This window comes from Typha latifolia, chromosome 12, assembly GCF_019914945.1.
Source record: "Typha latifolia isolate L0001 chromosome 12, TyphaL0001v2, whole genome shotgun sequence".
Taxonomy (NCBI): Eukaryota; Viridiplantae; Streptophyta; class Magnoliopsida; order Poales; family Typhaceae; genus Typha; species Typha latifolia.
This window is the reverse complement of record NC_133097.1, coordinates 2,926,190-2,939,672: the sequence shown is the minus strand read 5'-3', so window position 1 is coordinate 2,939,672 and position 13,483 is coordinate 2,926,190.

The window sequence follows — 13,483 nt, the reverse complement described above, 5'->3', positions numbered from 1 at the left end:
TAAGGCACCGATCTTCGTCGAGGAGATGACGAAGTTGATTAGTTCATGACATATTTCTTTAAAGCATTATGATCATATGATACACTTAGTTAGAGTCTTTTCTAATTGCATTAGTTATTTATTTTCATTAAAATAAATTTTCTATTGGTCGCGTTCGAACGCAGTTGGGGTCGCGTTCGAACGCCTTTGTGAACGTCTGCATTAGGTTCGCAAATATAGAGAACGCGAAATGCGCGTTCGAACATCGTCGGGCGCATTCGAACGCCTGCATCACATTCACACATACTGAGAATGCCTTTTGTGCGTTCGAACACGATAGGGCGTATTCGAACGTGATTGGCGAGATTTCATTATGCTATTGGATTATTAATTTCTTGCCTCCTATCTTCTCTCTATTCTCTCTACCCTAATCTCCCTCCTCCCTCTTCACCAACCTACCACCTCTACTGTTGGCAAAGTCTCTCCTAACTTCTAATCTCTCTCGTCTGTCAAGTCCTCCCTCTTCTTTGGGATCTCAACCACTTCTTCCCCTTCGTCTTTATCACTTAAGCAACATCTACCATCCACCTTTATCTCCATTATCATCCATAACCCTAACTTCCATTCCACCCATCACCACCACTATCATCCATAATATATCATGTTTTCATCCTAGTTGCAGCTCGAATATGCGAAGGGCATAAATATGAAAAACATATATCAGGGAGTTATAGATCGATTTCACTTGGTTTCGTAATTTTTTAACTGCATAAAAATATTTGATAAATATTTTTTCTCGATTGCGTAGACTGCTTCCTACAATAAATTCAGATCTTTCGGGAATCATTCCGTGACTTATCAATTTGGTATCAGAGTCTATCAATTTGATACCATAGAACCTATCATCATAATGCATTGCGTCAACCCTATGCAGCAATGTTTGGAACATGCCCCTAAGTTCATCTGCCAAGCCCATGTTCACACCAATGAACATTGGTTGACTCGGTCCTGCCATGGTCGCTCCAAAGGAATCGGCCTCAAGGTTAAGTTATCGTGGATTTAATCTTCCCTTATCGGTGTGTTGTCCATTGATCTCCTTATTGATGCCATCTTTCTTGTTTTCAAATTAATGGAGGTATGAGTTTCGCCTAGCTCTGATACCAATGATAGGCTACGGAATAATTTCTTCAAGATCTGGATTTATTGTATAAAGCAGTCCGCGCAACCAAGAGAAAATATTCACCAAATATTCTCCTATATTCAATAAATTACGAAACTAATTGGAATCAATATGTAACTCCCTGATATAAGTTTTATGTATTTACACCCTTCATAGATTCGAACTACAAATGGAACAAAAATACGATATAGTCCAGATGATGATGGTGGTGACGGGTGGAGTGGATGTTAGGGTTATGAATAATTGAATGATAATAGAGATGAGGGTGGCTAGTTGATGTTTAAGTAATAAAGATGAAAGGGAGGAAGTGGTCAAGATCCCAAGGGAGAGGGAGGACTCGATAGACAAGAGAGATTAGAAGTTAGGAGAGACCTTACTGTTACGATCCTTCCTCGGCTATAGGCTCTGATACCAGCTTGATACGAACCCTCTTTTGGTGCTATGGCCCTGATACCAGATTGTTACGATCTTGCACGGAACTTTGAGATCAGATCCCGAAATATCCTACCGTTGGATCGCTGTGAAATTTTGATATGATGTAGGCCCGGAAAAGAGCTTTCCAACGGATCTAGTTTGAGGCGAATCGGAGTTGGGGATCTCGAGATATCGTTCGTTTAGTGGACGAACGTCAAGATACTCTATTTTTGGATTCCGTGGATGAAGGCACGAAATCCTGGGTAATGGTGGATTGTGGAGGGCCGGTGTTGATGGGGTGGCACTGGTGTAAAAGTGATGGTGGAAGGGTTATGGATGATGGAAAAGTTAGGGATAGCGATGGATAAATTGGAAGAAGGGGGAGAAGAGGGCCACTCCTAAGGGACTAGGGTGATTGGCCTGTCGAGGGAGATTAGAAGCGGCGTCGCCGGGGAGATTGAGGGAACGGGAGCGAAGAAGATGAAGGAGGCAAGGCAAACTCAATTCTCAATATTCAATTCTAATTTTGGTTGCCCTACACATACTTTTATAGGCTAATCAACAACTCAATCTTATCCTAAAACACAATCTTATCCTAAAACTCAATCTTATCCTAAAATAAATCCAAACTCGAGACGACGTCGGTGAAGTCCGAATCGTATCAATCCACCACGCTTCCGCAACCTTGTCCTCAAGGTTTGAAATTTGGGAAGCGATCCATGATGTCTGTCTCTAGCTCCCATGTAGACTCGTCGCAGGTTTGCCCAGCCACTCAATCAGCACTTCGCCTCTAATCTGGATCCTTGGCGTCTTCTCCTACGACTTAGGACTCGAACCGGCTCATTGGAGCCATCTTCCTCCATTGGTTCGGGTAAGGTCGAACCCACTACATGGTTAGGCCCGATCTGGGCCTTCAATGCCGAGACATGGAAGACGGGATGTATCCTGGTTCCTTCAGGTAGGTCCCCTGCACTAGGAAAGCCTACAAGTGGTTGCAATGTTGGTCCTTGCCGCGGTTGATTTCCATCCAGCAGTACCTTTCTTCCATTCCTCTGAAAGGTCAGTGTGAGGTTTGAGAAATCAAATGTTACGGGCCCCAAGCTTTGAAGCCATTGGGTTCCCAAAACAATATCAGCTCCTCGCAAGGCCAATGGATAAAGATCCAATGTGAAACTTTGGCCTTGCACCTTCAATACCACACCTCCACAAATAAAATCTGCTCGCAAGGTGGTGCCATCTCCAATCGTCACATCGAACCCTTCCGTGGGTTCCGACTCGAGCCCAATCTTCCTAAGGAGCCTCTTGTCAATGAAGTTGTGGGTGGACCCGGTGTCAATCAAGATTCTCACTGTGGTCTTCTTGACTACTCCGTTCACCCGCAATGTCTTTGGCGCCGCCGTCCCCGAATAGACGTGGAGGGAGATTTCAGCTATAACGTCCTCCACGTTTTGCTCCTCAACTTCTTCTCCTCGATGTCCAGCCACATCTGCGCTTTCAGCTGCAAGCTCATCCTCCGCTTCCTCCAATCCATCGATGAGCATCACCGATCCCATCGGTTTAGCACAACGATGCCCTGGTACAAACTTCTCATCACAACGGAAGCATAAGCCCTTGGCTCTTCTTTCTTCTACTTGGGCAGGTGTGAGTACTCGCCCCGGACCTCTAGGTGCGTACTTCACATCTTGGGATGGCTTCAAGGGTGCTCGAGGAGGTATCAATGCGCAGCAGCTCTTGGTACTCCGCTAGTGTTTCCCGCCGCTATGTTTGGTAGAGCTTGATTGCGGCTTCCTTGGCTTGTCCAACTCGCTTCCAGTGTATCTTCATGGCTCTATGCTTGTCTTCCATAAGCACCGCATCTTGGAAGGCCTCCTTTAAGGTTCTAGGCCTTAAAGCCCTCACATCGGCTTGTATGTCACCCCGCAGCCCGGAGATGAAGGTGCTGCGAAGTTGCTGATCCGTCCATGGTGGATGACATCGGCTACTAATCCTCTCAAATTCTTCTTGGTATGACCCAACCGTGGTCTTCTGAACCGTCTTTGAGAGGAGAGCATCAAAGTCTTCATAGCCCGATACTCCAAATCGCCGTGTGATATCGGCGCAAAATTCAGCCCAAGTTTCGATGGCCTCAATGGCATTGGCTGATCGAAACCAATGAAGCGCCGCATCCTCAAGGTGGAAGCTTGCAAGCGTCACCTTGTATTCTTCCACCGTACCTTGGTATGCAAAGAATTGCTCCGCCCTATACAACCAATCAATTGGATCACCACCTTTGAACTTGGGGAATTCGAGACGCACGACTTGTCCACGAATGCCGTTGTCTCGTTCCGGATCATGCCCAACTCCTTGTCTAACCGGCGGAGGATGCACCATGAAGGGTTGATGATCCCTCCTTCGGTTTAGATCAACTCGCCGTGGTTCCGGATCGTATCGGCCCGCCCATGGATCTTGATCTCCAATGTGGTCTCCATGGTGATTCGCTCGTCGGATGGGTTCACCTACAACTGGTCCTGGTGTAACCATCCTTGCTTGCCTCTGCCCATAGGGTGGTGGTAGCAGCGGCTCTTGTGGTTGCAAAGGCTGAACCGGTGAGGATTGATTCAAGGGGGTGGACTCGCGTCGTGGGGTCGATGGTGCCTTCCCGTTAGACATTGCTTCCCTTGGCGCCCGTAGTTCCCGCATCATCTCCATCATCATCTGGTGGTTGATGGCCATCTGCTCTGAAATAGACCCCAACATGGATAGAACGCTAGGCTCTTCCGTATTCCGATTAGATCGGATGGTTCCGCGGGTGGAAGTCCCCGCAATCGTCTCTTCCTCCTCTATTGGGAGAATCTCTCCTTCATCATCACGCCGTGCAGCCATGGATCTGGTGGTCGTCATTGGAAGCGCTTGTCCGAGGAACGGTGGCTCTGATACCAGATTGATACGATCCTTCCTCGGCTATAGGCTCTGATACCAGCTTGATACGAACCCTCTTTTAGTGCTATGGCCCTGATACCAGATTGTTACGATTTTGCACGGAAATTTGAGATCAGATCCCGAAATATCCTACCGTTGGATCGCTGTGAAATTTTGATATGATGTAGGCCCGGAAAAGAGCTTTCCAACGGATCTAGTTTGAGGCGAATCGGAGTTGGGGATCTCGAGATATCGTTCGTTTAGTGGACGAACGTCAGGATACTCTATTTTTGGATTCCGTGGATGAAGGCACGAAATCCTGGGTAATGGTGGATTGTGGAGGGCCGGTGTTGATGGGGTGGCACCGGTGTAAAAGTGATGGTGGAAGGGTTATGGATGATGGAAAAGTTAGGGATAGCGATGGATAAATTGGAAGAAGGGGGAGAAGAGGGCCACTCCTAAGGGACTAGGGTGATTGGCCTGTCGAGGGAGATTAGAAGCGGCGTCGCCGGGGAGATTGAGGGAACGGGAGCGAAGAAGATGAAGGAGGCAAGGCAAACTCAATTCTCAATATTCAATTCTAATTTTGGTTGCCCTACACATACTTTTATAGGCTAACCAACAACTCAATCTTATCCTAAAACACAATCTTATCCTAAAACTCAATCTTATCCTAAAATAAATCCAAACTCGAGACGACGTCGGTGAAGTCCGAATCGTATCACTTACCAACGATAGAGGTAGTAGGTTGGTGAAGAGGGAGGAGGGAGGTTAGGGTAAAGAGGAGATAGAGAGGAAAGAAACCAATATTCCTATCGCATAATAATTTTGGCTGCCATCCACACCTTTATAGAGGCTAGCCAACAAGCCAAAAAATAATTATTAACCATAATTCTAGTGGACTCCCATTTATCACATTCGAAAGCACCCGATCGCGTTCGAACGCACAAGTATAAGAATATCCCCCACCCTTAATCCTGGCTGGGGAGGTTTCGGATAAGACGCACAAAAGAATATCCCCCTGTTTGATTATTAGGGTCTACGCCTGAGGTCTTAGTCTATTGATCCAAGATAATTAGGCAGCCATTTCACCGAGCGATGGGCCATTTACTATGGATTGATGAGAGTCATACTTTTTAGGATATTTAAGATAAAAAGAGAGAAGGGTAGAATCACGTTCGAACACCCTTGCGAAAGCCTACATCAGGTTCAAAAATACAGAGAACGCGTAATGCGCATTCGAACGCGGTCAAGCATGTTCGAACGCTTACATCGCGTTCGCACATACAGATAATGTCTTTTGTCCATTCGAACACGATCGGGCATGCTCAAACATGATCGGCGGGAATCCTCTAGAATTAGGGTTACTTATTATTTTAGGACTTGTTGTCTAGCCTCTATATATATGTGGATGGCAGCCAAATTCATTATGCTATTGGAATATTAATTTCTTGCCTCCTATCTTCTCTCTAGACTCTCTCCCTCCTCCCTCTTTACCATCCTTCCACCTCTACCGTTGGCAAGGTTTCTCCTAAGTTCTAATCTTTCTCGACTAACAAGCCACCCCTCTTATTTGGGATCTTGACCACTTCATCCCCTTCATCTATATCTCTTTATCACATCCACCATCCACCTTCATCTCCATACATATCCAGAACCGTAACATCCACTCCACTTGTCACCAACACCATCACCCACGTTATTCCATGGGTGTGAATATGGGCTTGGCGGATGAACTTAGGGGCATGTTCTAAATATTCCAAGGCGATGATCCAACGGATTGGGTGTTTCAAGTTGAACAATATTTTGATTATCAAGGTACAGCAGAAGATGCAAAGGTTCAGATGGCAAGCTTTCACCTTCAAGGAACGGCATTGTATTAGTATAGATCAGTTATTCGTAGTGGAGGATTTACCGGCTAGGCTAATTTTTGTAGGAGGATTATACACAGATTTGGGACAGCGGCATATGAAGATTTTGCTATCACATTAAGCAAGATGGTTTAGAGGATGACCATATTGAAGTACCAAGCTGAGTTTGAAAGAGTTAGTAGTCGTTCTGAGCCACCTTTGCCCGAACCGATATTGATTAACACATTTATTTCAGGGCTACAGGATGAGATATAGGCAGATGTTCATGATCTTTGTCCTACTGCTCTTGAGGAGGCCTTTGAGAAGGCCGTGAGGATGGATCAAAAGTATAAGGCTCCAAAGATGGCAGCGAAAACCAATTGGGGCAACCAAAATGGGCGGTTTGAACCTAGAAAGCCGGTTGGAAATTCTGAAGGTTCAAAGATAGCGACTGCGAGTACTAGACCACGACCACCTTTGAGACCTTCTTCCAATGTTAGAGGAGGTACAAGAGCCCCCGTTCGAACTCTCGCACCTGCCCAGGTGAAGGAGCGAAGAGCGAAGAGCTTTTGCTTTCGATGCGATGAACGTTTCACCCCCGGTCATCGGTGTTCCAAACCGATCGGGAGTGTGATGCTCATCGATGGTCTCGAGTAGCTTGATGAGGTAGTTGATGATGGGGCATGTCTAGAGGAGGTCCATGAGGATGTCGTTAGGAGGGTGTGGAGGTAGATATCCTAGCTGAAATATCGATCCATGAATATTCGGGTACTTTCGCGCTGAGGACGTTATGGGGTAGACGGACTTGTTAGAAAGCATTGTGTGCACATCCTAATTGATTTGGGAAGTACACATAACTTTCTAGACGAGAGGTTAGTGAGGAGATTGGGTTTGGATGCTGCCATGTGCGTATGATTTGGCCTATATTTTTCAATTAGGACCAGTAGAAGATGAGCCTCAAATGAGTTCAGGTACTATCATTGAATTGTCTAATTTATTAGATAACTTTTCTGGACGATTTGAGGAGCCATAGGAGTTGCCACTGAGGAGATCGACAGACTATTGCATAGAGATTGTACACGGGGCTGCACCGGTGAACGTGAAGCCAAATCGGTATCCACATGTAGAAAAAGAAGTTATTTCCAAGATGGTAGCCAAGATGTTGGAGCAGGGCCTCATACAACCAAGTCATAGCTCATACTCATCCCCCGTGTTATTGGTGCGAAAAAAGGATGGGACATGGCATTTTTGTATTGACTATTAGGCACTAAATGCTATTATCATCAAGGATTGATATCCTATTCTGGTTATAGAGGAGCTGCTGGAAGAGCTTGCAGGGGCCAACCCGATACCGCCGAGCTTGCAGCCTATTCTTCTCCTACCTTTTCCTTCCTTGATGAGCTGAAATATGCATTTACATCTGACCCATATTTTTTGAGATTATTGTAGGAGGTGATGGATAATCCGTAGCGCCATCCAGAGTTAGAGAATTGAGGTAGTTTGTTGCTGGACCGCAGATGCATTCGAGTGCCCACAAATGATGGATTGCGGCAGAAATTGTTGGAGCACTTCCACCAAACTCCAGAGGCTGGTCATGAGGGTGTCTTGAGGACTTATAAGAGGATATCTTAGAGTTGCACGTGGCCAGGATTGAGACGGGATGCGAGGAATTTTGTCCGTGATTGCGAAGTCTGTTAGAGGGCTAAGGTAACCACATTGTAACCGGCCGGATTACTTCAGCCGTTACCTATACTGAACTTTGTTTGGATAGACATATCTATGGATTTCATAGTGGGTCTTCCGCTGGTATGTGGTTATTCCGTTATCTTGGTGGTGGTTGACAGATTGAGCAAGTATGTGCATTTTTCTGCATTGTCACATTTGTTTTCAGCCAAGTCGGTGGATGAAATTTTTGTTAGAGATGTTGCTCGATTACATGGCATGCCATCCACGATTGTATCAGATCATGACCATGTATTTATGAGTGACTTTTGGACAGAGTTTTTCAGATTGCAAGGGACTCAATTGAACTTCAGTTTGGCCTACCATCCATAGACGGACGGCCAAACCGAGGTGATCATTCGAGGCATTGAGCAGTACTTGAGGTGCTTTGTTGGAGAGATGCCGAGACGATGGTTGGAGTTTTTACCATGGGCGGAGTGGACTTACAACACCGCCTACTAAAGCAGAATTGACATGACCCCATTTGAGGTGGTGTATGGACGCATGGCTCCGACATTATGCGGTTATGATGCAGTGGCATCTGTAAATCGTACATAGGCGGACTTAGCTTTGATGGATAGAGATGTCATATTGAGGAGATTGCGTGCCCATCTTAAATTTGCTCAGAACCGCATGAAGCAAATTTATGATCATAGTCGTCCGGAGCAGGAGTTCGACATCGGCAGTTGGGTGTTTGTGAGGGTGCAACCATATCGACAGGTGACCTTGCGTCCAATGCATAACCAAAAGTTACCTCATCGCTACTTTGGTCCATTTCAGGTGTTAGAGCGTATTAGTCTGGTTGCATATTATTTAGAACTGCCGGAGGGGTCGAGAGTGCATCATGTCTTTCATGTTTCATTGCTGAGGGAGCGGATTGGAGATCATGAGGTCGTTGGATCAGTTCTACCGGAGCCATTGGAGGAAACAGATATCATAGAGCCAGTTCGGGTGTTAGAGCTTATTAGTCCGGTTGCATAACATTTAGAGCTGCTGGAGGGGTCAAGAGTGCATCCTGTCTTTCATGTTTCATTACTAAGGGAACAGATTGGAGATCATGAGGTCGTTGTATCAGTTCTACCGGAGCCATTGGAGGAGACAGAAATCGTAGAGCCAGTTCTTGTAGTTGCTAGGCGCTAACGACGACATGGTACCAGATTGGAGATGGAGATTCTAGTCGAGTGGCTTGATAAGACATTTGATGATGCAACATGGGAGTTGGAGACTGATATCTTGGAGCATTTTCGTGACTTCACACCTTGAGGGCAAGGTGGGGGAAGCGTGGTGGGCTGATACATATAGTTGTGGAGGTGTGGAGTTGAAGGTGCATGTAATGCCCCCGCCGGGCACGGGCACGTGCACACCTTGAGGGCAAGGCGGCGCACGCGACAGGACGGGCGGGGACCGTCACGCACAGATACTCTCCTGTACACATACAATCATGACATCATCAAATACTACCTGCTAACATATACATGATCACATAACCCATCACTAATTAAATCATATTATTAACCAAATAAACCTGTTAACATATGAATATCCCAGTCCATAATAATATACATTAAACCACTGCATAATCTGGTAGGACCCACACAGGCCACAACAAACTATCAAGATACAACTAAAACGACTTATATAAGACTACACTATGATTGGACCTGTATTATACAATTGATCGTCTAATACAATAAAGTACAAATATCAAATACTGGTACAACTCAATTTCCTATATAAACTATCATCTATACTGTCTCGCATCTATAGCTCACCTCATCATCACTCTAAAATATCTTCTCAAGATATCTCAAGTCGCTATCACATACCATGTATCTGAGGGGGGTTAGAAAAGAAAAATAAAGAGAGTCATGAGCAAAAGGCTCAGTGAATAGACCTTACCCCGAATCAGTAATGTCAAACAGAGAGTAAATCATATACTAGATAATATGAATCAGAAAGAACATCATGTCATGAATGAGTATATGAATGTTCCTCAATAATACATAAATAAAAAATAGATAACATGTCATATCATAACTGATAAAATATATAATCCTCGACAATATATAAATAAATCTCCATGTCATATCATCCTCATAACTCTCTCTCTCAAATATGACAAATGATGCATGCCGACCATGACCATACTATGATATCAAATATAATCATATATGATGCATATTGATCACTCGATAATCAGGTAACCAAATGATAATGAAATCATATGCATTTTTCAACATCACAATCATCACCGACATCTCGATATAATATCATCATACTAGACCACTATACATAGTCAACACCCAGTACCTGGTCTCAACATCATATTCGAAGGCTCAGAGCATACTCCATCACCAGCAAGAGTATCTCAAATATAATCATACCTCGCCAACTACTAGGGTATTAGCATCCATCCAAACCGGGCACCCACATAGTTGATAGAAACCTCGTGAGGATAACTCGCCACATATGCCCTGGGCGAACAGATGTGTCCGATTGTCTGTCCGCACAGACTCAACTGACCTCGGACATGGGCCACGAGATATCGCATATCAGCGACCATAATCATCACTCCAGGCACCCCTAACCCTGGCGCCTACTCGGGTATCCTCACGCTTTCTATCAACTATCATATCAATCACATTTCATGCTTTTCTTCTAAATGTCAGATCACATGTATATATCCAGTACGATAATGAGTCAATGCATAGTAGGAATTTAGATGGAATAGGAATCAAGAGAAAAATGATGCAATGTAGGCTCTAACCATGTATCTAACCCATGCATACTCCTGCTAGTCTATCACATGCACACTCATACTAGAAATCACTACGACAGAAAGTTATAACAGTATAATCATCTCTAATCATCTCTATTTATCATCATCATACTCATATCTAAGATCAGCCTAATTCTATGCATGATAAAAATATGCTCGACTGTAATCATCTCTAGATAAAGTTATATAATCATGCTGGAGGCCAAAACATGCATGTACATAATATATAATATAACCTAATTTGAGAAAGGTGTTTAGGGGATAAGACTACTCACATCTTATCAGAAGACTCAACACACGTATCCCTCGAGTCCATCAATCAACCGCCACTCGACGTTGGTGAGATCCTCGGGGTCTCAAATAAGGGGGGTTCAGAGTCTGAAAATGTTTAAGTAACATAAAGTTAGTTGTTTATCTGATTATAATTTGTTCGAGTAAAATATGATATTTTATTAGGTTTAATATTGATTAGATTTATAAGATAAATTTAATTGTGGCAATATTAATATGCTATTTATATTTATTTAATAAAATCCTAATTTGATAATTATAGAAAATAAGTATATAGTAATTTATCTCCTTTTTATAAGTAACCAAGATGACTATATATATGATTTAATAAAAATATAATTATAGAATAATATTATTACTACTTATTTTGTAATACTTACTCTTATTTAACTAATCCTAGATTATACATAAAATAATCATTATTCTATTATACAAAAATAATCTGCAATTCTAGTAGTCCATTTTATACAAACTATTAGACAATACTAATATACTAAAAATAGACATATATAATATAAGTTAAATATAAATATATGACTACATATATTCACTAATAAATAATAACTAAAACTCTAAATAAATTTATAGGCAATATTTATAATTGTAATTAATAAATTATTATACTAAAATGCTTAGTAAAATTATATTAGTTATAAATTATCAAAATAATTAATTACCTAAATAGACTATGTTACTTATCATTAGGAAGTAATTATATAAAAAATAATCATAATAGTCCTCTTCCAACACTGTCTGCTACACAACAAGAGGAGGAGAAGAGAAAGAAAGAAAGAAGAAGAAGAGAGGAAGAAGAAGAGAAAGAAAGAAAGAAGAAAGAAGAAGAAGAAGAAGAGACGGAGAAGGAAGGGAGGCTCACCTAGGCTGCGGCGGTGGCGGCGGCAATGGGGACAGCAATAGTGGCGGTTGGCGTTGATAAGAGAAGGGAGAGAGCTCAAGAGAGAGAGGTGATAGAGAGAGAGAGAGGAGGGTAAGAGAGAAAGAGAAGGTGGTGCGGCGGCGACGACGGCGACAACGAGAAGCCGTCGGCGAGGAGAGAAGAGAGCGATGCTAGAGAGAGAGAAAGAGGGGAGGGTAGAGAGAGAACGAGGGAGTTAGAGAGAGAGAAGGTGGTGAGAAAGGGAGAGGTGATAGAGAGAGAGAAAGAGAGGAGGGTAAGAGAGAGAATGAGGGAGTTAGAGAAAGAGAAGGTGGTGCGGCGGCGGCGGTAGGCCGGCGTCGGCAAGGGAAGGAGAGAAAGAGAGAGCTCAAGAGAGAGAGAGAGAGATCGAAAGAGAGAGAGATTTAGAGGGAGAAAGAGAGAGGCGGTGAGGGTGGTGATGCGGCGGCGACGGCAACGACGACGGCAGTAAACCGGTGTCGGCAAGAAATTATGTGAGAAAAGAGAGAGAGAGAGGGAGAGAGAGAATATGCGAGAGAGAGAGACAGAGAGAGAGATATATAAAGAGAGAGAGGGAAGGCGGTGGAGGGGGGGAAGGGCGGCGGCAACGGCAGCGGCGGCGGCGGGGCCCGCCGCAGTTAGCTAGTCCGGCCTGGTTGGTCGGGACGGCGGTTGTGGGTGCACGTGGCGCCCTCAACACGCGCCCACGTTGCATGGCACGAGCTTGTGCCATGCAACACCAATATTTTTTATTTTTATTTTTATTTTTATTTCTTTATTTTTGTCTTTTCTTATACATTATTATTATTTATTATATTAATAATAATTATTATTATTATTTATTATTATTATTATTTTTTTTTGGTTATTACAGTGCAAGGCCAAATTTTTATATTGGATCTTTATCCGTAGTCTTGCGAGGTACCGACATTGTCTTGGGGACTCAATGGCTTCGAAGCTTAGGGCCCGTGACATTTGACTTTTCAAACCTCACATTGACGTTTTGGAGGAATGACCGGAGAGTGATGCTGGATGGAAATCAATTGCGGCAAGAACCAGCGTTGCAACCGATGTTTGAACTTCCAAGCATAGGGGATGCAAGTGAGCTCACTTTGTAACGCCAACGCCCAACATGGGCACGTGCACGCCCATGCGCCCACACGGCACGAGTGGCGCACACGACAGCTCGGGCGGGGCCCATCATGTACAGATTCTTTTGTGCACATAAAATCATGACATCATCAAATAAAACCTGCTAACCTATCCATGATCACATAATCCATCACCAAATAAATCATACTATTAACCAAATAAATATGTTAACATAAGAATATCTAAGTCCACAATAATATACACTAGACTACTACATAATTTGGCAGGATCTACATAGGCCACAACAAACCATCAAGATACAACTAAAACAACTAATACAAGAGTACACTATGATTCGACCTATATTATACAAATCATCG